The sequence below is a fragment of the Dasypus novemcinctus genome, chromosome 18 (genome assembly GCF_030445035.2).
Source record: "Dasypus novemcinctus isolate mDasNov1 chromosome 18, mDasNov1.1.hap2, whole genome shotgun sequence".
NCBI classification, from domain to species: domain Eukaryota; kingdom Metazoa; phylum Chordata; class Mammalia; order Cingulata; family Dasypodidae; genus Dasypus; species Dasypus novemcinctus.
Window position 1 is genome coordinate 25,211,886 of NC_080690.1, and position 25,616 is coordinate 25,237,501.

Genomic DNA, 25,616 nt, shown 5'->3' on the forward strand with positions numbered 1-25,616 from the left:
AAACTCTTTGGAATCATTCCTGGCATCAGGTTTGCCCCAGCTAGGAACATTCCCCAGTCTCTGTCTAAACTTGGCTCAGCATCTCCCTCATTCCCACGACCCTCCAGATCCCTTTAATTAAAAAAAAAAAAAAAGAAAATGTTCCATCATATAAATATTTTCATCTTTATGAAATTTAAGTTTACCTTAAATAAAGACATTGTGTCTTGATGCTGATGCCAGAGAGGTGAGCCTGAAATCTAACATAGTTTGAGAAAGACCTGTGAAGATCTGAGACATTCGTTTATTATGATTAATAAAAGTTTAACCCTATTTAAAACCTATTAGTTATCTCTGAGGCCAGAATTCTTTAAGAGTCATATATCATAGCTTAACTTTTGAATAAAATTTTCCCAAACACTGAAGAATTCTTACAGGCTACAGGATTCTACAAGTATATCAGAGTTTCCGAAGTCAACTTAGGTCTTTCCTCATCTTTTTGGGTCTTTCTTTTGAGCTAATGGAGCACAGAATGATTTAAGTCTTATATCTTTTCAATGCTCTGTTGACCTTTCCAACAACAATAATAGAAAGTATCTTGCTTGAAGATGTTGGTATGTGCTTTAACTTCATTGTTACCTTCTATTCCCACAACAGTGGACCTCTGCTCTGAGTATAGCACAGTGGTTATAAGCTCAATGGGAGTTAGAAATGTAACGTTATTCCTGTTGTGCAGAGACGGAGTATAGGCTCAGTGAGTTTACACGTCTTGCCCTGGGTCATACAGCCAGTGAGTACCAATGACAGACTTCTAGTCCATGCTCAATGGCTCCAAGCCCATTTGTTCATGTTCGTTCCCTTTATTTTAACTAGCTCTTGTTCTTCTCTTCCACACTAAACCCTCACCTAGATTGGACAAGGACTAGCTTTCCATTGCTTATGAAAGTTTCATTATTTACTTTCGAAAGAAATGAACATATATATTCAGGGATAACCACAGTTTTCAGAGGTGTGGTGAAGTAACATTGACACAAGTTTTGTGTTTGTGACCTGACCTTAAAATGAGGAGCTTCTCTGTCCTGAATGTAAATTCTTCCATTGCTTTGCATATTTAAAACAGCAAGGGGGACATGGAAAGGAAAAAATGTCCTTCTTGCATAGCTCCCTCTCTTTCTCACTCTCTCTTTTCTATCTCTCTGCCTTCTGTGCTATCTTGAGAGCTTCATGGAAATTTTATCATGTCTATATACTAAGAACTACAAATAAATAAACTGATAAATAATTGTAAAGTATGCAAATATATATTACCAAACAATCATTCCTATATTATTGTCAAATAAAACATTTGTTCTTCAATATTTTACATCTCCGTAGGAGATGATATAATCCATTTAGGAAATACTGGGTACCTATTGTGTATAGATCCTTATACTAAATAGAGGAATTTGATAGAAAAAGTGTTTGATGTAAAACAGGACATAGTCCCACACACTTAAGTTTATGGAAACACAATTATTTCCCTACTGAATAATTAAAAATATAGATATAAAGCAGAAGTGCTGAAACTAAGTACTGTTTGGCAAGGTGTTTTGGTTATCTATTGTGCGTAACAATGTACCCCAAACTTAATGATGTAAAATAGCAGGAACCATTTATTTGCTTATCGTTCTGCAATTAAGGTAGAGCTTGGTGGAGACAGCTCATCTCGATCCATGTGGTATTGGCTTGGACAATTTGATTGGGACTAGAAGATCCATTTCCAAAATAGTTCAATCAAGGTTGGCAAGCTGGTTCTACATGACAGCTGAACAGGTGGAGGCAGAACTGGAATCTCAAGTCTTCCTCCACATGGGACTAGGTTTGACTTTTTGTAGCATGGTGTTTGATTTCCAAAAGGATAAGCCCCAAGATGCAAGCACTTGGATAGTTCTGTTTGCACCATGCCAATGTCCCATTTCCAAAGGCTATGACTTGGCCAAGCCTAGAGTCAATGTATGGAGGGACTTATCCAGGGATATGTATGGAGGTGTGTTTTACTGGGGTTCTCCAAAGTAACAGTCCACCTCATAAGATTTCCTGAGAGAGGAATATGAATACGTAGGAGAATGGGTATACGAAGAGGCTCAAGAGTCATGATCCCACTTAGAACTCTTCCCATATGCTCTGTTCTTCTTTTATCCATTAGAACAAGTTAGGATGGGACTGTGAGTTCATAGATACATGGAAATATCAACAGCGAAGGAGCGAAATTTCAAAATAGATAAAAACTTAGCTCTTCAGTGTTGTTTTCATTCAAACTTAATGTCCTTGTTTTTATGTCAGAAGTTTCCTTAGAGTTCATGTTAGCTGTGGTCCTCTGGCACATTTTGGAGGTGAGAACCTGCATTGGCTGTGCAGAACAAAAATAGATACTGATACTTTTATTTCATTATGCAACCTGAGAACAATTTTGCTGTTAGGAACCCATGTCTATGTTGTGCGAATACAGTATATTATCATAACTGTGAGTGCAAGCACCTGAAACAAAACAAGACATCAGGCTAAAAATGTGTCATTCATCTGCCCATCCATCCTCCATCCATCCATCCATCCCACATCCATGGTATATTGAAAATCAGTTAGTTTGGTGGACATAGGGATAAACAAGGATAACAAGGTAGATATACATAGTTTCTTCTTTTATGCATTTCATATTATATTTTGAAGGATGGACAATAAAAAATCAAATAAGTGAACAAAATAACTTTCAATAGTAGTAGTAGTATCAGTACAGTATAGCATCAGTAAAGCTAATATGGTATGTTCAGAAATTACCATGACATTGGTGAAGGACTGCTTTAGATTGGGAGGTCAGAAAAGGCCTACCTGAGAAATGATATATGAACTGAGTCTGGGATGTTGAGAGGAATCTGGCTTTTGAAATGGTGGAAAGGAGTTTTTGGCAGAAAGAATAGCAAGTGCAGAGGCCCTGAGGTAGGAAAACAATTTCCATTTGAGAAACAGAGGACTGGAAAGGTTATCAAGATACCATGAAATGAGTTTGCAAAGGTAAGCAAGCCCTGCTCTGAAACTTGTGTAACAGATACATTGTGGGTTTTTTCCCCTTTACATTATTATTCTTTTTTTCCCCTTTACATTATTATTCTTTTTGTTTCATGCTAGCAACTCTTAATAGCAGGGTTGGATTGTTTTAGACAAAAGCATGGAAGAAAGAATTTAAAAGTAAAAAACAAACCAACAAGTAAACAGAAACTTATCATTCGTTTGAACTGCTTTACAAAATAGGAAAACATCTCAATTATTTGCTGTTAATGGTGGGATTCTTTGGGTAGCTTTGGGGTATGCCAGTTTTCAGTGGGGGTCTACATGGGGAATTCATACCTTTTTTCAAAATATTAGAAATCCTGCAACATTACTTTGGCGAATGGTCATGCAGCCTTTGGTACAGCATCTTCTGGAGGGGTTGCTCGTTATCCTCCAAAGCACTCTTCTCTATCCCTGGATGTTCTGTTCCCTGAATTGCCTGTCTGCCAAAATCTGTCTTTCTGTAATATCCACCCATACTTCCTAGTTCTAGGCTTCACACATCCCAGAACCAGTGTACTTGCTGTTTTGACTAGCACAGTTTCAGACATTTGAGGATGCTAGGCACCATTTGTGCCCATCTCAGCTGAGGAAGATGAGGAAGAAGATAAGTGTGATGACAGTGATGATCATTATTGGGAGCCATCAAAGTGATGAGTATGGAGGAAAGAAAGTGAATAAGGAAGGGAGAAAGAGGAATAAATGAGAAAAAGGAGGAATAAAAGAGAACAAAAGGAAAGAACGGAGGAAGAGAAAAAGGAGGGAGGAAGGGGAAACAAGATATCGGCGTCATGGTTGTCCGTTTTCATAAATGAGGATGTGGAATCTTCACAGTTGTCCTGATAGTTGAATCCCCTGATGCTGAAGGAGAGCCCCTGAGAGGAAAAATCACTTGACTAGCTTCTCACCTAAGGTCAGGGCTCCGGGTGTCTTGGTCACAGTTACCTGCTCGTGAATGCTTGTCTCTCCTCATGGGTGTTCTGCGCCTTTATACCAGGGAAGCTCTATCTTAGCAATGCTGTATTTTGTAGGAGAGTGTTATGCTTCTCTTGGGGTTCTGGGAGGTCGATGACTGGGGAGAACATGTTTGCATAAGTAAATGGTTGGAATGGATAAAGCAGTAGAACATAGTTCCTCTGAGTAATGGATAAGAGCTTTGAATGATGCTGGAAGAATACAGCCCCCACGTAATTGAGGGATTGCTCTGAAGGAAAAAGTTACCAGATTTTCACCTCTCATATCAAAAAAACAACTAAATGTTACACTCAAGAAGAGGCATTTAGATTAAATCTGAACTGCTCCCTTGATAAGAGGTGTTAGCTGTAAGTGGAAGGGCATGGAGCTGTTTCCTCAAAGGGTATTAAACATAGCAGATGTCCATCCATCCTGGATATCACTGATAAATGGCATTCTGGAGGGAGCTGCCCCTCTCTGCCTTTTCATTCCAACTACTTCAAATTCACTCTTTCTTTTTCTTGAGATAGCACTCTTTCTCAGAGAGAGAAACTTTTTCTCAGTTTCCTAGATTAGCTATTTATCTCCAAACTTTCTCCCTAAATATTGGAGATTCTTAGTGTTTATTTCTTTAATTTTTTTCTAGGCATCTTCTCTTCTCATATTACACTTGTTCCTTGAGATGATTCATAAACATCCAAGGGATCATTTTTCTACCCTAAAGCTAGCTAATCCTTATATTACATCTCAAACCAAACTTAGCAAACCCTAAAATGTGATTCTTTGCCCGTATTCCATATTTCACTGATGTCAACACCATCAACCCAGTTGCCCAAGCAGAAGCACATATGGTAGACTGAATTATGTATCCCAAGAAAGGACATGTTCTTCATCTTAATTCATGTTCCTGTGGGTGTGAAGCCATTTGTAAATTGCATCTTTGAATGTGTTAAGGTGAGTCAGGGTGTGGACTCATTTGTGAATAGTATCTCCTAAGCTCCAATGTAGGTATGGCCCATCTGAATCAAGGTGAACCTTAATATGTAATACTAGAGTCCTTATAGAGAGAAAGCCACAGGGAGAGCAAGAAGCAGGAAGTCAGCAGAACCAGAAGAGCAAACAAAGGAGCCAGTGACCCCCATGTGACGGCAAGCAGAGAAGCAAGCCAAGGAATCCAAGGATTGCAGCAAGCTGGCACCAGAACCCTGCAGGCTTTGGGGATAAAGCATGGCCTTGCTGATGCCTTGACTTTGGACTTCTAGCCTCCAAAACTGTGAGCTAATAAATACTGTTGTTTAAGCCTACCCATTGGGTGGTACCTGTCGCAAAATGTCCCTTCTCTAATTCCGCTACCATGGTCTCAATTTCATCCCACATTATTTCTCTCCTAAGATTTCTCATTATTCTCCTAATGGGCCTTCCTGCCTTTTTCCCCTCAGTGCTCCCTGACCTTCTTCAGCTCTAGCACTTACTCTCCTCTTTGCTTGAATGTGAGCTTCATGAGGGCAGTGACTTGGCGGGTCATATATGACCCCTTCTTCAGCATTTGGCACAACACAGGCTGTAGTAGTTAAAGAATACAGAAACACAGCTCGCAATAGTTTAAGTAAAGAGAGGAAGTTTGGGGCCTTGTAAATGGAAAGTTCAAGAGTGATTTATCACCTAGCAAGACTGGTTTCAAAACTTAAGTAATCTTATGAACTCTGTCTTTCTAAATCTCTATCCCAATTAGACACCTCCATCTTCTTATCACTGCTTCTCTCTGGGCATTGCCTTCTTACTCTATTACCACAGACAGGCGTTCTCTGTGTGTCCAGAACAATGACACGGTGGCCACTGGCAGTCTCTGAACAGCTCTCATTCAATTTAAGACTGCAAATGAAAGAACCATCTTTTTGCCTCCCAATCAGAAATCAGAAATGCCTCAGGCCATCTCTGAGGAAGAACTGAGATGGCCTTGCTTGGGTCATAAGTCCATCTCTGGGGCTATTTCCTGTGCCCCATGAGTACTCTGAAGGGTTCACCTTGGGTCGTGTGCTTATACTTGTAGCTGACAGTGAGTTTGGGAAAAAGAAAAACCCATGGAGCACATCTGAGAACTGTTGTTGGATGGATGGATAGATGAATGGATGGATGGATTAATGTTTTGTTTCTCTAAACCTTTCATGTCTTGTAATTCCTCTAGGTCTTCTCTGTCTTGCTCGCATTCCTTGAGAGATGGGACTCATGGCACTCCCCTATATAGAATTCATTATGGTGCATCTATGTGCTAGTTATCACCAGTAGCTATGAATTTCATGATTTCTAGACCGGCATACCATTTCAATTTGGCAATGAGCACAATTTGTGGTGCACGGATATTTTGGATGGATGAATGAATGAATCAATGAGAAAAGAGGTGGTTATAGGGCATTCCCTTATTTCAGGTTCTCTGCTCAGTACATGCTTTAGATTCACAGATCTGAAAGCAACCTTGACGATCTATTTATGTACTTTGTTGTTTTTTTACAGATTTGGGAGCTGATACTTAGAGAAATGTAAATGACTGCTCCAAAGTCACATGGTGTAATAGTGGCAGAGCTGAGAATAGGACATCAGCAACTGTACTCCTAGTGATGTGTGCTCTCCAATGCATACTCTTTTTTCAAGTAATATGTATTAGATAAACCCTTATTATGTTCCAGACCAAAGAAAGAGTGGTACAGGGATCATTAAAAATTAAAATGAGGTAAAGCCTCAGTTCTCCAGTAGCTCATACATGAGTGGGGAGAAATTGGTGTAAGTGTCCAACAGCACGACTTTTACATACCCAGAGAAGAAGTGGCATTATGACCAGATGCTTTGACATTTCCCCACTGTCTGAGTAGTATTTTAGATCTTTTCCTTTGCTTTGAACATCTCATCTAACTGAACTGCCAGGGTTATTTTAAAGAAGCGTCTGAAGACATGTCAACCCTGGCATGTCCATCAGTCTTCACTACTTAACTAGGGCTCATTGAGATAACAGGGAGAAGGATGTGATAATAGCTGAGGGCAGTTTATTACGAAACTCCTTATTATTCAACTTCTTTGAAAACACCATTTGATGAGATTGGTTCCTCCAGCTATTATTTTGCTCAGTATCATGCCCTCCATCTACCTTAGATCTCTTTTTTTCCTTTGAATTGAACAAATTTGTCTTCATGCAGGAAGAAAAAAACAAGGGGTGCCATCCTGATGTTCCCCCAGATAATTCAGGCAGTTCTTAACTGGGTTTGGAGGGCTCCCCTGCTTTCTTGTGATGGTTTCTGGTTAGCTAATCATTCTAAAAGAGCTTTGCTGTCTGGGCTAAGTCTCCCAGGAAACCAGTGTACAGACTCAGAACCTGAATTTCTTCCTATGGTATAAAAGTTATGCCTTAATTTTACTAACCATAAATCAGGCCCCCAGCAATGGCTGGAGAGAGGAAATGAGGTCACGTCTTCCTGTAAGGGCTGGGGAGGGTGGCAGTACCGGTCTCTTCCTTGTTATGGGAGCTGATTGCACGTGTTCCCTTCATTAAAGTCATAGAGCTGTGCTTTCTTGTATGTATATTACACTTAAAATTTTACCAAAATAAAACAAGAAAAATAATAATTGTTTCCTTGTAGCAGAAGTTATCAATCTGGGGTGATTTTGCAAGTTTGGAGATATTTCTGTTTGTCACAACTAGACAGAGCAGGGTAGGGGTGGGCCTTACTGATCTCCAGTGGGGAGAGCCCAGGGATGCTCCTCAACATCCTACAATGCACAGGACAGCCCAAAATGTCAGTGCGTTGAGGTGGAGAAATGCTGCCTTATAGAGGATCACTCCGAAAATTCCATTGTTAAAGGGCCATAACAAGTACCATTCACAGAAATTCATAACGTAGACATATCTTTTTTATTTTATTTTATTTTATTTTATTTTATTTTATTTTATTTTATTTTATTTACTTTAAAATATACCACTTTTTTTTTTTTTTCTTTTTGAGGTTTCCAGGCCCAGGGATTGAACCTGGGACCTCATGTGTGGGAAGCTGGCACTCAACCACTGAGCCAACATCAGCTCTAACGTAGACATATCTTTATTTCACAGTTGAAGAAACTGAGGCTAATAGAAATTAGTTATTCCAGGGTCGCCCAGATAGGAACCCAGGACCCCATGAGGTCTTACTCTTCACATTCAGTATATTATCTTTCCTATTATCTCTTCTCTATCACAAAATATTTTGAAAGCTTGCAAATATATTTTTCTCAATAACTGAAATGCTCATGTAAGACAACCAGATAAAGAATTTAAAGGGAAGAGGCATTACAAAGATATCATCCATGTGGTCTTCTGCAAGAATGCCTTTATCAAAACATAATAATAGAGTATTGTGGATTCCTTTTGCGACGAACTTGTCAAAGGACATTGCGAACTGAAAGCACAGCATTCTAGTTATTGAACCAGTTAAAATCTGACCTTTGGATACAGGTAAGAAGACAGCTATCATCTGAGGGAGTTAAAATGTGTTCTTGATTGCTGTTAGAGGATTGGATAGCCTCTTCCATTTCCTGGAACCTGAAGTTTTCTGAGGTTTTCCCTTGTGAATATTAAGAGATTTATTGCAAAGAGTCAGTTTGTGGAATTTTGGAGACTGGCTAGGCAGGTCCAAAATCCTATGGACAGGGTGTCAGAAAGGGCGGTCTGGAACTCTTGGACAGGAACTGAAGCTGCTGTCCACAGGTGGGATTTCATCTTCCTTAGGGAAGCCTCAGTCTTGCTCTTAAAATCTTTTGATTGATTTAATCAGGTCCAGCCAGATGATCTAGGGTAACTCTCCTTAATTAAAGTAAACTGATTATAGACCTTTATCACATGTGTAAAATATCTTTGCAGTAAGACGTAGATTAGTGTTTGATTGAATACCTGGGAACTGTAGCCTAGTCAAACTGACACATAAAACTTACCATCACCTGTAGTGAACTGTGTTTTACCCTAATCCAGAAATTATTTGAAATAGTGGGGTAGGGTTATCAAAAAGTACAGTGAGCCTAAAGTAATCCAAAGCACACTCAGCTTCATGAGGATATGGGTGGGTGGTCATACACAGCGACCCAAATCTCCTCTGCTTTCCAGGCTTGTAGACCTCTTTGTATGCAACCACTTACTTGGATTCAGGATTGGAATGCACTGGGATGTTATGAGAGGCAGCACGGAAATCTGGAGAGAGCTAGGATTTAGTCAAACCTATACCTAAACCCTGGCTCTACTATTTAACAGTTATATGAAGCTACCTGTTACTTAAATGTACTAAAGCTAATACTACACTGTTTCATAGTGTTGGTGAGATTTTCTTGAGAAATCCTCATAGAGTTATGGCAATCTAGATACGAACATGCATATATATGTATGTATATGTGTGCAAACACACACATCCATACACAGTCATTATTTTAGAAAGCATCCATTTATTCAACAAAATGACTATGACGTAGTAGCCACAGCACTGGGTGCTAGGCATTCAGAGATAAAACTCATTGTCCCTACCCTTAAAGTGCTAATAGTCTGCAGGAGGATGTAATTACAGTGGCAACTTCAGCCTTTGTAATACATTCTGTGATGCCCACACTTAAAACCATGAAAAGGCTTCATTAAATGTTGAATAACTGAAAGCAAAAATTGATTGGCTAGAAGTCTGTCCTTTGAATATATGCCCCTTGGATGGACAGTAGGACCAAATCTGCCTTACTAAGGATTTGCTGTATCTTCGGATTTAGCTAAAGCTCTGGGCAGATAGCCAGGAGAAAGGTGATTGGAATTGCAGTGGTTGTCCACGTAAAGAACTCAGACAGTCAGGCCTGGTTACCTGGCCCTTTATTGCTGGCCTTTCTTGTTCTTAAGAGGAATAGAAATGACCTTCATAAATGCCAGCATTGCATTCACTTTCTGTTTTAAAAAAGAGATTTTTAAAAAGATATTAGGATGAGGGGAAAGTAAGAGTGAGGTAAGATGGAGCAAGGGGCTTCACTATAAATCACAGCATAATTTATGGCATAGTGCATGAAGTTTCCCAGTGACCTGAGCAACTGGGGATATATTGGTGGTTATAAATTAGCATAAAATAAAAATGTGTTAGTGCTCAGGTGAGACAAAACATTTCTTGACACAGATGTCAGTAAAATTTCTCCCAAAGAGCCTTATAAAGAGGATAATGCGTTTAACAATAACCCAAGAATAACCATAAAACTACACAAACTGGCAATCACACACACACATACAAATACATAGTAACTTACATGTAGATACACACATGTGTATATAGATGTATCTCTCAGGGCCCTTAATTCTAGTTAGCAACCCATGCATACCATTCCATTTCAGGAAAGGCTATTCCTGGACCGTGACTGGCCATGCGCGTTAGAGAATACTGTCCAGCACCAGGCCGCCCTCTGTCGTCCTTGCCATGTTCCTTCAACACACGGCTCCGTGGCCTCCTCCCAGAAGGACACAAGCTGACAATAGCTAGAAGCAGAGGAATATAACTGGCGGATCAGCACTGTCCGTTGTTCCTGAACTTCACCACTAGTCAGAGTTCATGGGGCCCAGAGCCTGTGAGCCCTAAGTTCCTCGGCTTTCTGTCACTCTTTCCTCCGGTTCCTCAGAAAAGGCATTTACCTGTGTGGCCTGGGTCTTTTCGTGCCTACGAGTGGGTCACATTACTTCTAAGTTTCTTTGGGTCAGACATAGACAGTGAACAGATATAGCAGCAAAGGTTTCCTGGCTGTTAGAACAAATCACATGCAATGAGTTGGCTTAAACAATGGGAATTTATTGGCTTATGGTTCTGAGGCCAGGAGAAGTCCAAAATCAGGCACCATCAGGGCAATGTTTTCTCCCAGAAGCCAGTGGCATTCTGAGACTGGCTGCTGGTGATCCTTGGTCCTTGACTTTGGGAACTTCTGTCCCATGGCAATATACATGGCACCTCTCCTGACTTCTCCTTTCTCTTCTCTGGATTCTGTTGACTTCCGACTTCTGGCTGCTCCCTCTGGCTCCTCTTTCTGTGGCCTTCCCCATAAGGCCTTCAGTAACGGGATTTGGCCCATCCTGATTCAGGTGGGCCCTGCCTTAAATGAAGTGACCTCACCTAAAAGCACTATTTACAAAGGCTTACATCCACAGGAATGGATTAAGATTGAGATCATGTTTTTCTGGAGGTCCCTAGCTCCAAGCCACCACTATCTGCGCTTTTGACCCCAAAAAGATATGTTTTTCCCACATGCACAATACATTCATTTCATCACAATATCCCAAAAAGATATACATCATTTTGGTAACAATGCTAAGTACAAAGTTTCATCAAAGTAATTTTTAGGTGTGGCCTGACCTGGGGCAAAATTCCTCTGTCTGTGGACCTGTGAAATCTAGAAAATGAGATATATGTTCCAGTATAAAATGGAAGGATAGGTATAAGATAAACATTTCCATTCCAGAAGGGAGAAATTGGAAGAAAACAGGGGTCATGGCCCTGAAAAGTGGGTTTTTCACCTTTGGTACTCTCCCATGAACTCCCAAGAATAAGGAAACATTTTACTTTTGTGATTACTGGAAAAATCATGAATCTATTATTTAATACAAAGTACCTCATATCATTACATAAATTATATTATTACAAGGCTCTTTTTATTTATTTATTTTCCCATAAGGAAAAGTTAAGAAACTTTTCTCTTGGGAAAGGTCTCTCAAGGTAAGGAGAAACCACAGCATCCCACTGTAGAATTGTGGTTCATGGGTCTCTGTGTGGATGGGAACAGAATCCATGATTTGAGTTCAGTTATGGGAGAACTCAGGACACATGCGTGGACCAGGTGAATGGACATCTGGCACATGGTCTGAGCTTGGCCACTGGGTGGGGGCAATGCCCTGCAGCCCCTTTGTGTCCCAGAGGCCCCATCAGTAACAGATGATGGTAAAAGCTGTTTCATCTTTATTAAGGTTGATGTGCAAAGGACTGTATAAAGGCAGTGTTAAAATTAGATCGGGGTTGGGTGGTACCAAGTATAGCCAAGGGGAGATGTTCCTTATCAGTGTAGTCCAAAGCACCTCCAGTCTTCTTGGGCTCAGTAGGAGTGAGGCTCAGAGGTAGACATCCCTAGGGAGCTGTGGAAAGAACCCTGGCCTGGAATAAGAAATTCTGGCAGATTCCACCTTTTTTTTTTTTTTTTGTTAAACCTTGAGCAAGTCACTTTCCCTTTCAGAGAATCTATTTCCTTTTTTTTTTTTTCCAGAAAGGGAGCTAAAATTGGTGGCCTCTAAAAACCTCTGTTGAGCTGAGGTTTTGTAGTTCTCTTAGAAGATGGAGACATATGAGTGAACAGCACCAACTCTGCCTCTGTGAGCATTACGTTCTATTGCAAGGAGCAGAACATCCGTGATGGGGCGATTTTGATTGGCACAGTTGTCAGACGAGAAAGAGACAGCATCATGTGATGGAAAGAGAGATGAAGAGGATCTTGCTGGCTAAGGCGACCCAGGAATATTCTGAGGAGGTGACATTATTTGAGCTTCCTCTTTATCTTTGATACCTAAACAGTTAAAATTGACATCTGAAAGAGTAGCTTTGTCCTTCGCCAATCCGTCTCAGCCATAATAGTAGTGGAAGTTCGAATGGATTTAGGCAGGGATCTCTTGCTCTAAATTCTTTGTGGAATGTGTCCAGGTATAAATAAAGGAAAATAAGTGGAGAAGAATCTTTGCAACTTGAACTAGAAACATATTTATAGCCCTGGGGGGTGATGAGGCTTGATAGTTAATTTTCAAGATGCAAAAATCAATTTAGTGAACATTAATTGAGCTCTGACTATGTGCCTGGCCTTAAGCAGGGAACTGAGCCTAGGATGGGATGATGCTTATCACCTACAATGATAAACATGGGAAAAAAAACAGTTCTAGAGGGAGCTAATCTCCTAATCTTCCTTTGTAACAGATGTTATAACGTGACTTTTATAAAGAACTAACGAGGAAGAAATTATTTATACATAGATGAGTTAACAAAGGGAAATATCAGAGAAGAGGTGAATTTCTCCTATGTTAAGGACCAAGAGGAAGCAGGAAGTACTAGGAAAGGGGATGGCATGAGCATGGACTGGCAGTCGGAAAGGCTGTGGGGCATGGGGAGACTCTGGTTACAAGGCTAGTTTGCTGAAGAGTGATAAAAACTCATCACAGAAGATGCTAAGTGTAAGTGTTTAGGTGAAAAAAAGAAAGCATTAAAACAATTTTGAAGTACTAACATTATTTCTGTTGAGATTTTGCCACATGAAATGAGACATTTACGTCTTTGAGTCCTTAATCTCATATTTTTAAAATTAATACCAAAGAAATAGCTGAGAATATTAAAATCATCAATGCGCAAAAATATTCATTATAGTTAAAACAATAAAAAAAAAGAAATATCCAAGAAGAGAGGTTAAGTAAATTATGGTATATTCTTATGATAGACTATAATTCAGTCCCTTCAAGTATTAACAAAGAGGATATAGTTACAGTCTTAGAACAAAATGTTAAGAGATGCAAAATCAGCCACTGAATTATCTATTCAGGGTGATTTCAATTTTCTACATACATTCTCACAAACAGATACCCCAGAGGACTGAAAGGAATCATGCAATGCCAGCATCAGTTGCCTATGTATGGTCTGATTAAATTTTTTTTTTAAATTTTATTTTCCAATTTTTCATTGCACATCAGTACTTGAGTAACAAACACAATGTAAACTACTCCAAACCTGGGATATTTGGAGAAAAAATGGCTCAGTGGTTCTTTCTTGTTGAGTCTGTTTCTGACGAATTAGTCATTATCTCTCTGGAAATAAGTGGGACCTTGCATTTAAAAATAAACTTTACATTTTGGTTTTAATTCTAAGCTTTTTTGATATTGCAGTTCATTTTCACTGTCCACATATTTTCTCTCCAAATTTAAATGAAAACAAGAATAGAAGGCATGTATGTATGAGTTTGAAAAACCTGGTTTTATGTGTGTTTCTGTTGGCACCCCAAAAATTGCTGGGGGAAAGGACCTTATAACAGAGACATTTTACACCTCAGGGCTCTAGGGGTTAGAGACAGGCTCCATTGTCAGTGATTATAGGACTGATACATAGGGACAATAGGCAGCATCCTAGTACAGATGGGCAGAAAAAGGCTAAAAAGGGCTTTGCCCAAGATGCTTTGCTCCTTTCTGGTGGTGGTGATGGAAGTGATGGTGATGGTGATGATATTTAGAGGTAGAAGAAGGAATAGGGCTCATGCTTTGTTGGAAGAAGCAATATGGTAATTATCAGCATGTAGATTTTATATTCTTTAAAAAGCATAAGTATAACGTCAGAAAAGGAGCTATAAAAATATTAAATCAGATTCTAAGGTCTAGAATCAAACCTCTCTCTTTTGTGAAAACTCAGAACATGTCATTTTTCAGAACAGAAATGTTTATCTCCATATCTGAATTTTAAAATTCATTGTGCATATGTTCTGTGATTTAAAAGTAACAGTCTTTTCCATTTTTCTCATTCTGTTTCAAATTGCAGTTGCACCATGTCATCAAAAAGTTATTTAGTGACAACTTATGGGGAGCCAAAAAGTTTCCTGTAATTTGCATACATTTTCCACATTTGGAATGTTAGTTATTAAGTTTTTTGTGTGTGCTCACTTAATATATTATTATTGAAAATAAATATAATAATAAATGCAAAATGTTGGCTCTAGCGGCATATGCTAAACATTTTCACAGTGCAGCACAGCATATGCTTAGTTCTTCATTAAGAGATTTTAAAATAACTCGTATTTAGCAAGAATGCATTATCTTTTATTCAGAATTAATTATATGCTGTTTTGTGTACCATAATTTAACATGCTACCCACTTCTAATATGTAATACGTGAAAGAAACTATGGTTACAATTCATTAGAATTGGCTTCTTTCCTTTTCAATTTAGTGGCATAATGAATACACAGAGCTGAAATGCTATTTGTTACTTGAATCAAAAGTTACATGAAGTGCTGGTAACTAACAGTTACAAATCCTTTATTATTATTTTTTAAGCACAGCATGCCTCAGCAGACTGGGATAAGTCATAAGAGTAATTCTTGCATAATTAGTTATTTTATCATTCTTTCATAGTTTTAAGAACACGTATTCAGAAGGCCTATTGGAATTAGAAGGTTAAAGAGTATTTAGAAATCATTTTGTGTTATTCAAACACAGAATGTATTTAAATTGGTTGGTATGCCCAGCCAGACACTTCATTGGAAGTGTGACTTTGCTAAAGAGTTTGGTTCTGGGTGTCTAAATTTAAATAAATATAACATACATTTTGAAAATGAAATCAACAGTGCCAAACAATGACCAGGAGATATATTAATTCTGCAGCTGGGCGCTTAAAACCTTTGTTTGATCATCTTCTGTTTCAACTATATTTTTAATGAGGAGGAGAATGATGCCCAGAGAGATTAAACTCTTGCTCAGGATAACATAGCTAGTGACTTAGAAACCCAGAGCTGGAGTCCAGGGGTCTTGGTCCAGGGAAGGCTGCTATTTGATCAGCCAACAGCTGGCTCAAGTGTCATTTTAATCCTTACCTATTACCAAGAAGCTCAATGGAGGTGGTCCATTTGAATAATATGGTACCTCAGCTAAGCAGAAAGAAGAGGACAAGAGCAGTCAAAATGCATCAAAAGTGAAAACCAAATTCCCAAATGCAGTTTTCATTTTGTAGTGTATGTTGACATCTTGACTTTTCCATTAAAAGCGACAGATCCAAAATAATATTAATACTCAGTGCTGACCAGGGTGGAATGGGAGGAGCAACCCAATTCTCTGCTGGTGGGAGTAGAAATGAATACTGGAGGACATTTGGCAAAGTTAGTTTTGAACCTAAACACGTAAATATCCTTTGCTTTAATCCTTTATCTTCTGGATACCTAGGCGTGAGCCAGCACACACACAATGTTCATCCAGGTGAAGTCTTAATAAAACTGTCCAGAATTGCTCATCAGATTTTTATTAATTGCAGGCAAAATTGGAAATATGTTAAATGACTGTTTCTAGAGGAAATCTGTAAACAGTAGTGGTTCATTCAGATGACTTAAATTTGAGGAGCCATTAAAGTTCTATTTCTCAAGGTGTTCTTAATGATATAGACAAATACTTATGCTGTAGTAGTTATCAGAAGACGCATGGTAAAAATTAAATGTAAAAAACTTTGAAAAAAAATTGTGGTTAAAATGATGAAAAGGTAAAAAGTCAGCACAGTAAATAACAATAGTTATCCTTTGGAAACAAGATGACCCATCCATTCTCTGTTCTTTTGTTTATTCGGTCAAGTTTGTTTATTTTAAATTCCTATATTTTCAAAATGCTTTTCAGGGCAAATTAAGTACTGTTATAAATTAGGAAAATGGCATGGAGAGAGGTCAAGGTGAGGAGTCCCCATACACAAGTGTCTCAGCTGTTCCACATGGCACACTTTTTAGTAGAGTCAACACAATCCAACTCTAGCCCTTACCTGGGAAGAGGGGTCCACTCAAACAGGATTGACAAAATTTATTAGCATTTCACTTTCTCAATCACAGTAATTGAGGCTCAGCCCAGAGAGTATCATTGGAAAAGGCTGCCTTGCAAACAAATCCACCTAATGCAATAAATTCATATCAATCCTCCTTACATGTAGCCAGCTGTGGGATTTTTAATCTCCATCATTTGTAGCAACTGAAATCACAGTGCCAAGAGCATGGGGTTTGCTCTGTATAGAGGTGGGTGGTGAAAGAGTTGCCTGATAGGTCAGCTCTTAATGCATGACGCCTTTTCATGATCAGTCCAGGTTCCAGTCCAGGATGTAAATGTGTTTCCTACAACTTGTTAACTCAATTACACAGTCCTCTGAATTGCAGCAAACGTTTCTTATACAAAGCCACTTGGATACTCTACAATAGCTGACACTTCACAATTCCTAAGGGAAAGCATGCAGAATTAGACTAAATTCCCTGGATTCTGAAAGAGAAGGACAGTGATTAAGATGTTGAAATTGCTCAGGCTATGCTTCTGTCATTGTTGGAGGAAGCAATACCTGTGTCAGGTGCAAAATGTGATAGCTCTGATTACCCTATCTCCTGGGACATTTCTAATTCACACCAAACTCTGAAACCTCTTCTAAATCCAAAGATTCCAGAGTGAGCTGATCTAGAGTTTTCTTTCATCTCAAATGATACCTCTTTTTTTCTCATTAAAATTCACTCTGAAGGTCCTAAAATGAAATAGTTGCCTTAGATGTTTCCATTATATATATATATGTATATGTATATGTTATATGTATATGTATATGTGTGTATGTATTTGTGTGTGTGTGTGTATATATATTACAGTTTTGCTGTCTTACTCTCTGTTGTAGAATATCTAAGAGTATAATCTGTGCCCACCCTCTAGCCAAACACTGGCCTTTAAGGGGAAAGCTGTGGGACCTATGGCTTTACATGTCCTGGGACTTGTCCTTGGTTAAATCAGGATTGTTTACAGGGTGGCCTGCCGATCATCGGCCTCAACATTATCTGGGGACTTATTTCAAAGGAGGCTTCAGGGGTTCTACCCTAGGCTTCCTGTGGCTGGTAAGTGTGCTCTGAGATGTTACACTTGTAAGAAGCCGCCCCAGAACTGTGAGGCCACGAAAGCTTGAGAAGCCCTGGATTAGATGTTTTCTGTTTTGAGGGTTTTCACTTCCACTATCCCACTCTGCTTCTAACAGATTCCTTTACAGGTAGGCGCACTCATACTTAGGGTGAATAAATATTCTAATACCACAGAGTCAACAGGATAGATCTAGATTTGCCTTTCAAAATGTGGCACCCGGACCAGCACTGACAATATCCTCTGGAAATATACTTTCTGAATTAACAATTCTTAGGGTGGGACCCAGTGCAGGGGAGGGGTATGGGGTACATGGGAACCTCTTATTTTTTTAATGTAACATTTTTTATACTCTATGTATCTTTAAAAAAGAGAGAGAAAAAAAAAAGTCACCCAGGTGATTCTACTACATTGTATAGTTTGAGAACCACTGCTGTAAAGTATGTCTTCAACCTTCCAGCCTCCCTGCTTACTTCAACTTATTTAAATTCCCACCTTTCCAAATTGGCAAAGAATCGCACCTCTCTTTTTTCAGATCACAGTTCCTTTTTAAAGAGTCTTACAAACTTAGAGTTCAAAAGAGATTTTAGAATCAATGTCATAGGCACATGATGTTTTTGGAAGAGGTAATGGTCCTCCCAGGAAGGTAATGGTTGAGTCTCTTAAAAGCAGCATCACGACAGCACAAGAGCCATCCAGTTTTAAATTAGATGACAGTCTCCTAAGTTAAATCTAGTTGACTCTTGTTTTGACATTTAACAGCTCTGTAGCTTTGGGCAAGCTAAAGTACCTCTGAAAGCCTCACTTTCCCCATCAGAAAAAGGGTGTAATGATAGTACCTTCCTTTCAAACATGGTGATTTTGAGCATTAAATGAAGCAATGAATGGAAAGAGCTTTGCTGAGTCCCTGGTACTCAGCAAGTGCCCAAGAATGTTAGGAAGTGCGTAACCATGAGTGTGCCCTGCATTTTCTGACCCTCATTTCCTCATTGTAGATTAGGATTAATTATAGTTCCTAAAAGTGGTGAGTTTCAGCAACAAAACAGAAATGAGTGAATCTCTGTAGAAGAGCCTGTAAAGTCTTCCTGTGAAAGATAAAAGGATGGAGACTGGTCCTCTCTGTATCCCCGGCATATAGGGACTGAATTTGGCACAAATTGACCACACGATGAAGAGGTATGTACACATGTTGTAATCAATGGCTAAATTTTGCAAAGGGTAGGCCTTTCAAGTTTCTTTTCATCTTTAGGTGCCCCATAACTCCTCTCACTGATTAAATGGATTCATTTTATTTTATAATATAGAGTTTCCCAACAACTTTAGTACTGTTGATATTGGGGGCCAGATAGTCCTTTGTAATGGGGGAAGGAGCAGTCCTAGGAGTTGCAGGCAGTTTCTCTGGTCTCTTTCCACTAGTTGCCCGTAGAACCCTTCAGTGCCCAACAGTGCCTCCAGACATTGCCGAATGATGCTGGGGCACAAGTCACCCAACTGAGAGCCCAAATTCTCTAGAGTTTCCCATAGTCGGGACTGCATTCCTGTGGCATAGTTAACACATTCCTCTGTCCTCTTAATTTTCCCTAAATATGATATTGGACCAGAGACTTAATGGATTCAGATTTTATTTTTTAAATTTATTTATTCTTTGCTAAGCCTACTTCCCAGAGGGTAATGTGTACTTCCCTCTGGGAGTGTATGATGTGGATAATTTCTCTCTTTGTGATGTTAGGTGTCTTTAATGCTTAATGCTGAGGTCATTTATTAGGAGTTCCAAAATGCTGACATTTTGGTTTTATCATATCTTTGTCATTTATTCGTGAGAATATTTTTATAAATGGAAGTCTTACCTTGGGTGATACGGTTTAAATGGGAAAGGGAAGACAAGATACATTTCTCCATTTACCAGTTTTGTTTGTTTGTTTTTAATTTGGCCTGGCATCTTCAACAGGAGGCCCATTAGGATGTTTTTCAGGTAATTTTATAAAACCTCAGGGATTTAAGCATATTTGAGGTTTGAACTTATTGTAATTATTTTATTAATGTTCAGATTGTCCCATTTTTGGCCGATGAGAGCTCCTTTGGGCTAGCTCTTGAATTCTTTTACACAACCCTAGTAGTCTTTGACAGCTTCTTCTTCCCCTCTGGTATGACATGATATTTTTGGCTCATCCTGTATAATTCCTTCCCCAGATCTGAAATTATCCATTTCTCCTTGAAGCTCTGTTTTCTTTGGTGGGGAGTAGTATTTCAAAACCATAATTTAAGTACCAGGCTGAAAATTCCTTTAAAATACAAGGCTCTTTTATTTCCTGTCTCCCTTTGTTTGGTTTCCTCTCCAGTCACAGCATTCCCCCCCACCCCCCACCCCAGGACCCTTCCTCCTCTTCAGAGTGCTCCATGAGCCCCTCTGAATGCTCTCCCTTCTTAACATCGGTGTTGGAGCACTCATTGGGCTCCTTCCTGTTGGTTGTCACCTTCCGTGTTGAGGGTAGCTGTAGTGATGTCCCTGCAGACAGAGATTTACTTAGTCTTGTGCAACACACCAAGCAGGCAGGTGTTCAGGCACAGTGTTAATTTTAACTGCCTCGTGGAAGTGCCCTCAAAGTGCCTGTTGCCGGGGTGTCAAGTCCCCTTTTTCTGGACTGTCTTCCACCTGACAGCTGGCCTCCCTATTCCTGCCATTTGGGCAATGTCTTCTCAGCTTTCAAAACTCAGTTTATTGAATGAGGTAGCAGTAGCGTGGCCATCCTGGCCTCGTCTCCTTGCAGAGTCCACTTCTCTCAGCTCTTCAGGCACTGTGCATATGCCTGTTCTGACCCTTACTATGGTGGGCATGATCGTCTGTTCCCACGTCTTTCTCTCCCACTAGTCAATGAAGTAAGGATGGGCCTTGCCATTGTTTTCATCCTCACTGGTTACGTCTGTACGTTGGGAAGACGTTGCTATGAGACAAACCTGGATCCAACCTCCAAAACTGAAAAGTAGCTGCTTGGAGACTCAAGTGAGACACTCAAAGCTTTGTGTTTCAGGGTACCATAGTCAAAACAGAAAAAGGAATATCTCATGAAGTTATTTTTAAGGATCAAGCCATTTGGAAATAATGTTCATGGGATACATTCTCAATATATGCTTAAGGTATTCCTTCTCAGTATAAAAATTCTTCCCTTCCAGGAATGCTTACTGTGTACCATGTCATGCCCCTTGTGTGCTTTCTCACTTGTTTCTCCTGTAGGGCCCATGTCCTATGTGGCAGGTGAAGGAAAGGAGGCTCATGGAGGTTAGATAACCTCTCCAAAATTTCTGAGCTATTGTGTATTGACTCTGGACTTAAACACTGACCTTCCTGATGCCAGTGTCCATTCTATGATCTTCTTTGCATGTTTCCTCTAATTTGGTATTATTGAGCTTTGAAGGAATGAATGATGAAATGAATAGATGTAAGATGGTATTAGAAGTGTATGAGTAATGAATTCTTTCCTTCCAGGGGGCCTCTTTCTTCTGAACAGTCAGCTGAACCTGGACCTTGCATCTCACATTTGAGCTGAGGCAAGAGAGAGCAATGGCTTAGGTGTGAACTTCAGTGGTGAAGTGGAGTGCTAGGCATCCAGCCTGGCATTGTGGCTGGCTGGTCATGTCATCTGCATGATGCTCACCTGCTTGGCACTTATTTCTAACTGGTGGTTGCTGACAATAAGTAATACACTGGTCTCCCTAGTCCTGTGGGCAGCCCAGTGCCCTGGGCGAGGCCTAGATTCCAGCCTCTTCCTAGCCACACAGCTGTTCCCTGTTAAAGCCTGAGCTGTTCAGTTGGCACCTGGGAAGAGAGAGCTCAGCTGAGCCCTGCCTGCAGCTGGCAGGGAATCAGGTGCCACTGGGAAGAATTTAACCTGACATAGCTGAAGGAAGCCAAGCCTTCTCCAAAAGGATAGGGGTGGACAAATTGTTCTGTGGTTTTCTCCAAGGGTGGGGACCTCCTGTCCCCAGCCTTTTAGTGGGACTTCATCCAGGTGGGAAGATGAGAGACTGTTAGCAAACTTGGACAGAAACAGGAAGCAGCTACACAGCCTGGGCCTGAGTAGTTCCTCAGCAACTTCTCTCCCTTTTCCTCCCTGCCTCTGGAATTTGATGTAGACTTTGTATAATGTTTCCTTGAATCCATATTAGTATTATACACTAATAGCTCTTTGAAATGAATGTTTTATGTTACAGTCTATTCAGAGTGAAAATTTCTGGGTGATGAGAAGCCTTGATGGTTTGGAGAGTATAGCAGTGTGAAATAGTTATGAATTCCAGAAATAGATATTGGATTATGGTTGTAAACTGTGTACAGGATTAAATTATGCTTAGGGTTTTGATTGGGCCATATCAGTAGGGTGTTGAGTTCCCATTCCTTGGTGGGTGGGAACTCACAGATAAAAGACATGGGAAAAGAGAAGAACTGGAGTTTGATGTTGGAGTTTTGATGCTGGAGTTTTGAGCTGGAGCTCAGGAAATGAATACACAGGAGACAAATGCAGATGGATAGAGATGGCTTCTTACACAAGGCAGAAGCCCCAGGAGAGAGACAGAACTGTTTGTCTGATAGTCTACAGCTGACCACATGGAGTGAGTATAGCAGCTAAGTCTGGAGAGAAATGCAGCCCCAGGAAGAGAGGAACACTCATCCCAGAGAGAAGCAAGTCCCAGGAAGAGAGGAAACCAGGAAACCTGGCAGATATTGGCAGCCATCTTGCTCCAACACATGGCAAAAGACTTTGATGAGGGAAGTGACTTAGGCTTTATGGACTGTTAACTGTAAGCTTCTACCCCAAATAAATACCCTTTATAAAAGCCAACGGTTTTCTGGTATTTTGCATCAGCACCCCTTTGGCTGACTAATACATTATCTCTTTGAAGTGTTTTGGGTTTGGGTAGTGACAAATAATGTTCCACTTTATTAAACAACCAAAGAAATCCACCATTTTGATAGACCCCATTGTTCTGCATTCAACAGCAGTTGCTTGCTGCATGCCTGTGTGAGCTTCTATGATTGCCCCATACCAAATGACTCATGTATGGAATCCCATTAAACTTTTAAAGCAATTTTCAAAACATGTTATTTGGATGGATCACTTTAGGTATTTAAAGGAAATATTGAAGTATTTATCCAATAATAAATACATTAAATATATATATCCATTATTAATATGTATATTTTAATATATGAAAACGAATAACTTGGAGGATGACTTCTATTAAAAAATTCACTTCAGTCCAATTTGGCAAAGGTTTATAGAGTGTTAATTACATTTTGGGCACTTGCCATTATTATATAATATGCTAAATATGCAAAGATGAATAAAGTAGGATGTCTGACCTGACATTGGTCATGGTACATTGGGGGGCAGATTGTTAAGAAACAATCATAAAGGAAAGAAAAAAAGAGAAAAGAATGGACAAATTAAATTCCCAACTTTTGTGTGCCAAAAATAACATAACAAAAGAACAAATCTGGGAAATAATCAAAACAAAAATGACCTACAGGGATACTTTAGTATTTGAATATATGAAGAGCTTTTGAAAATTGGTAACTAAAATATTATCATTCTAATGGAAAAAGAGGGTTAGTATGTAACCATACAATTCCCAGGAGACCTATTAATAACTACATGCGCACACGTGCATGCATGTACTCACATGAAGAATTCAAGAAAGAGATATTCAAGCAGTAATGTGCTTACCTCTTTTTAAAAAATATTGTGGATATAGGGGTTGTTATATATATCATCATAGAACAGGGAGAGTGTAATGGATGCTCCATTATAATGCTGGTCAATTGTTAATTAAAACATCTTTTCTGGAAAATAATCTTCGATTTGTACTTAGAGGTTTACAGTCTCCCCTCTTTTGACTCAGCAATTTCATTTCTAAGCATCCATTCTAAGTGAATAAGTAGGTATGTGGACAGAGATGAATGCACAATTAACTTTGCTGCATTGTTACTTATAATAGGGAAATTTCAAAACTGAGTAGCCCAAGAGTAAGGGGATGAATGCTTATATGATTTGTTGTCCATCCTGACAGGTAATTATGCAATCATTAGATGCAGGATTTCCAGAGAATCTTTCTTATTGGTTTGTGAAAATGAGCAGGGCGTATATTATGGCAGGTCCAACAGAAGAGAGAAAGATCTCAATTGTCTCTAAAAATAGAAAAAATGTATAGTGGGAGGAAATGTTTATTTTCCTATTATACTTTTTAGTTTCTAAATTTTTGACTCTTAGTATACATTATCTGGTAATTCTAAAAATATTAACTTATAAAACAAGAATGGTGTTGATAATAATAATTCACTGGGAGGTAGAGATTATACAAAGGAAAAAGAGGTTTCCAGGAGATTGATCACTTAATTCCACTTGATGAAACAGGTGGAAAAACCTAGGGGATAGAGATGGATTTTAAAGACAGAGACATAATTTGCCCAGTGAACAAGGAAGACGAAACCGTTTCAAGACCTTTGGGGGTGTGGGGTGCACATGTCAGAAGCATAAACATACCTGGCATGTCCAAGGGATGAAGTTGATCTGGTGTGACTGGGGCATTGAGTCAGCAGGGAAAAAAGGCTCAGGTGAATCAAGAAAGTTAGAGAGGCATCGGCTTGTGAAAAGCTTTCCATTTTCAGACCATGCTAAAGAGTTTGAATCAAATGACATTTAAACGTCAATACCGAATTACAGATCCAAGGAGACTCACAGCCGAATTCTGATTGGAAAATACACACATTCACACACATATACAATGCAAGATAAAATTCTTTACAAGAATCAAGAAAAGGCATAGGTATAAACAGAGTATTAATACTTTTTAGTAAACATCTTAGAAAAAAATATCAATGTGTTCTCCATGATAAAGTCCAAAGCAACCATGATAGAAAAGAAATCTAATGTACTCAAAATACTGTTTCTGTCCCCATGGCCCACTCTTTCCTGCCCTTCTAACCTTCTTACTTTTAAATGGATCTTCAGAGAGGCTTTCTTGACCAATTCCTATAACAAGTACTCTTCCACAATTATTAGCCATTAGTAATCACTACTTAGAATGTAGGCTTTGTGCAGGCAAAGGTAATATCTCTTGTACATGACATTGTATTCCCACCGGCAGCTATATAGTACATGCTCATCAACAGTTGCTACCTGAATGATTTCACAGTGCCGCTGCACATGAAAGCCTCTGCCAAAATTCAGAAAGTTGACTTCTGGAACTTCCCATGACTCAGACCCCTCCTAGTCCAGGAATAAGCATAGGCATATCGGGCTGGGGTGATGTCACTTTTCACATGTTGATTACTTTTCTCTTGATGCTGTTGCTAAACTTGAAGACCATAAGCAGCTAGATTATTCATTGCTTAAGATCAGGACGCAGTCAGCAGCCTTGGGTCCTAGTTTAGCCTCTGCCACCAATTCCCTGAAGGCCATTAGTTTCATGTTGTTTCCTCAGTTTTCTCTTCTGTGACACGAGGATCTGGAATTAGTCTGGGTTGTTGTCTCCAGGATCCCGCCAGAGCAATCTCTACTTCTTACCTGCCTCATGAGATCTAGTGAAAAGCTCAGCAGAAAAGCAGTTGCCTGATAAATGCTTGATGACTTATTGATCAATGCATCTACTAGATTAGAATTCTTTATATTTTGAGATTGATTTTGCTGTCTTATAAAGTTTATGGAAGATTCTGGAGAAAAACGTCAGCTGCTCTCAGTAGGATGGAGGATTGTCCAATTATATTTATTTGGGGAGGTCCTGGTTTCCTTTGGGGGCTCTCTATGCCTCCATTGGGGAAATGGCATAATAAAAAGTAATATCTTTGCTGATGCTAATACTGAAGATATCCAGTCAGCACTGTAATATTAAATGTTCCTACTGCCACCAAGAACACTAATGTATCACATGCCTCAGGCTGAAGG

At 39.4% G+C, this 25,616-nt stretch overlaps 1 protein-coding gene across 3 annotated transcripts in view; it reads left to right on the top strand.

Moving 5' to 3' along the window:
• CDH11 (cadherin 11) overlaps positions 1-25,616 on the top strand; it is a 154,480-nt gene that overhangs the window by 15,443 nt on the left and 113,421 nt on the right. Inside the window, exon 1 of one of the 3 annotated variants that reach the window (XM_058279903.1) lies at positions 12,292-12,552. The exons of the other annotated variants lie outside the window; for them this stretch is intronic. The gene's annotated coding sequence lies outside the window, so the exon portion shown is untranslated. Of the gene's footprint in view, positions 1-12,291; positions 12,553-25,616 lie in introns of those variants that run through there. 3 annotated transcript variants of the gene reach the window in all.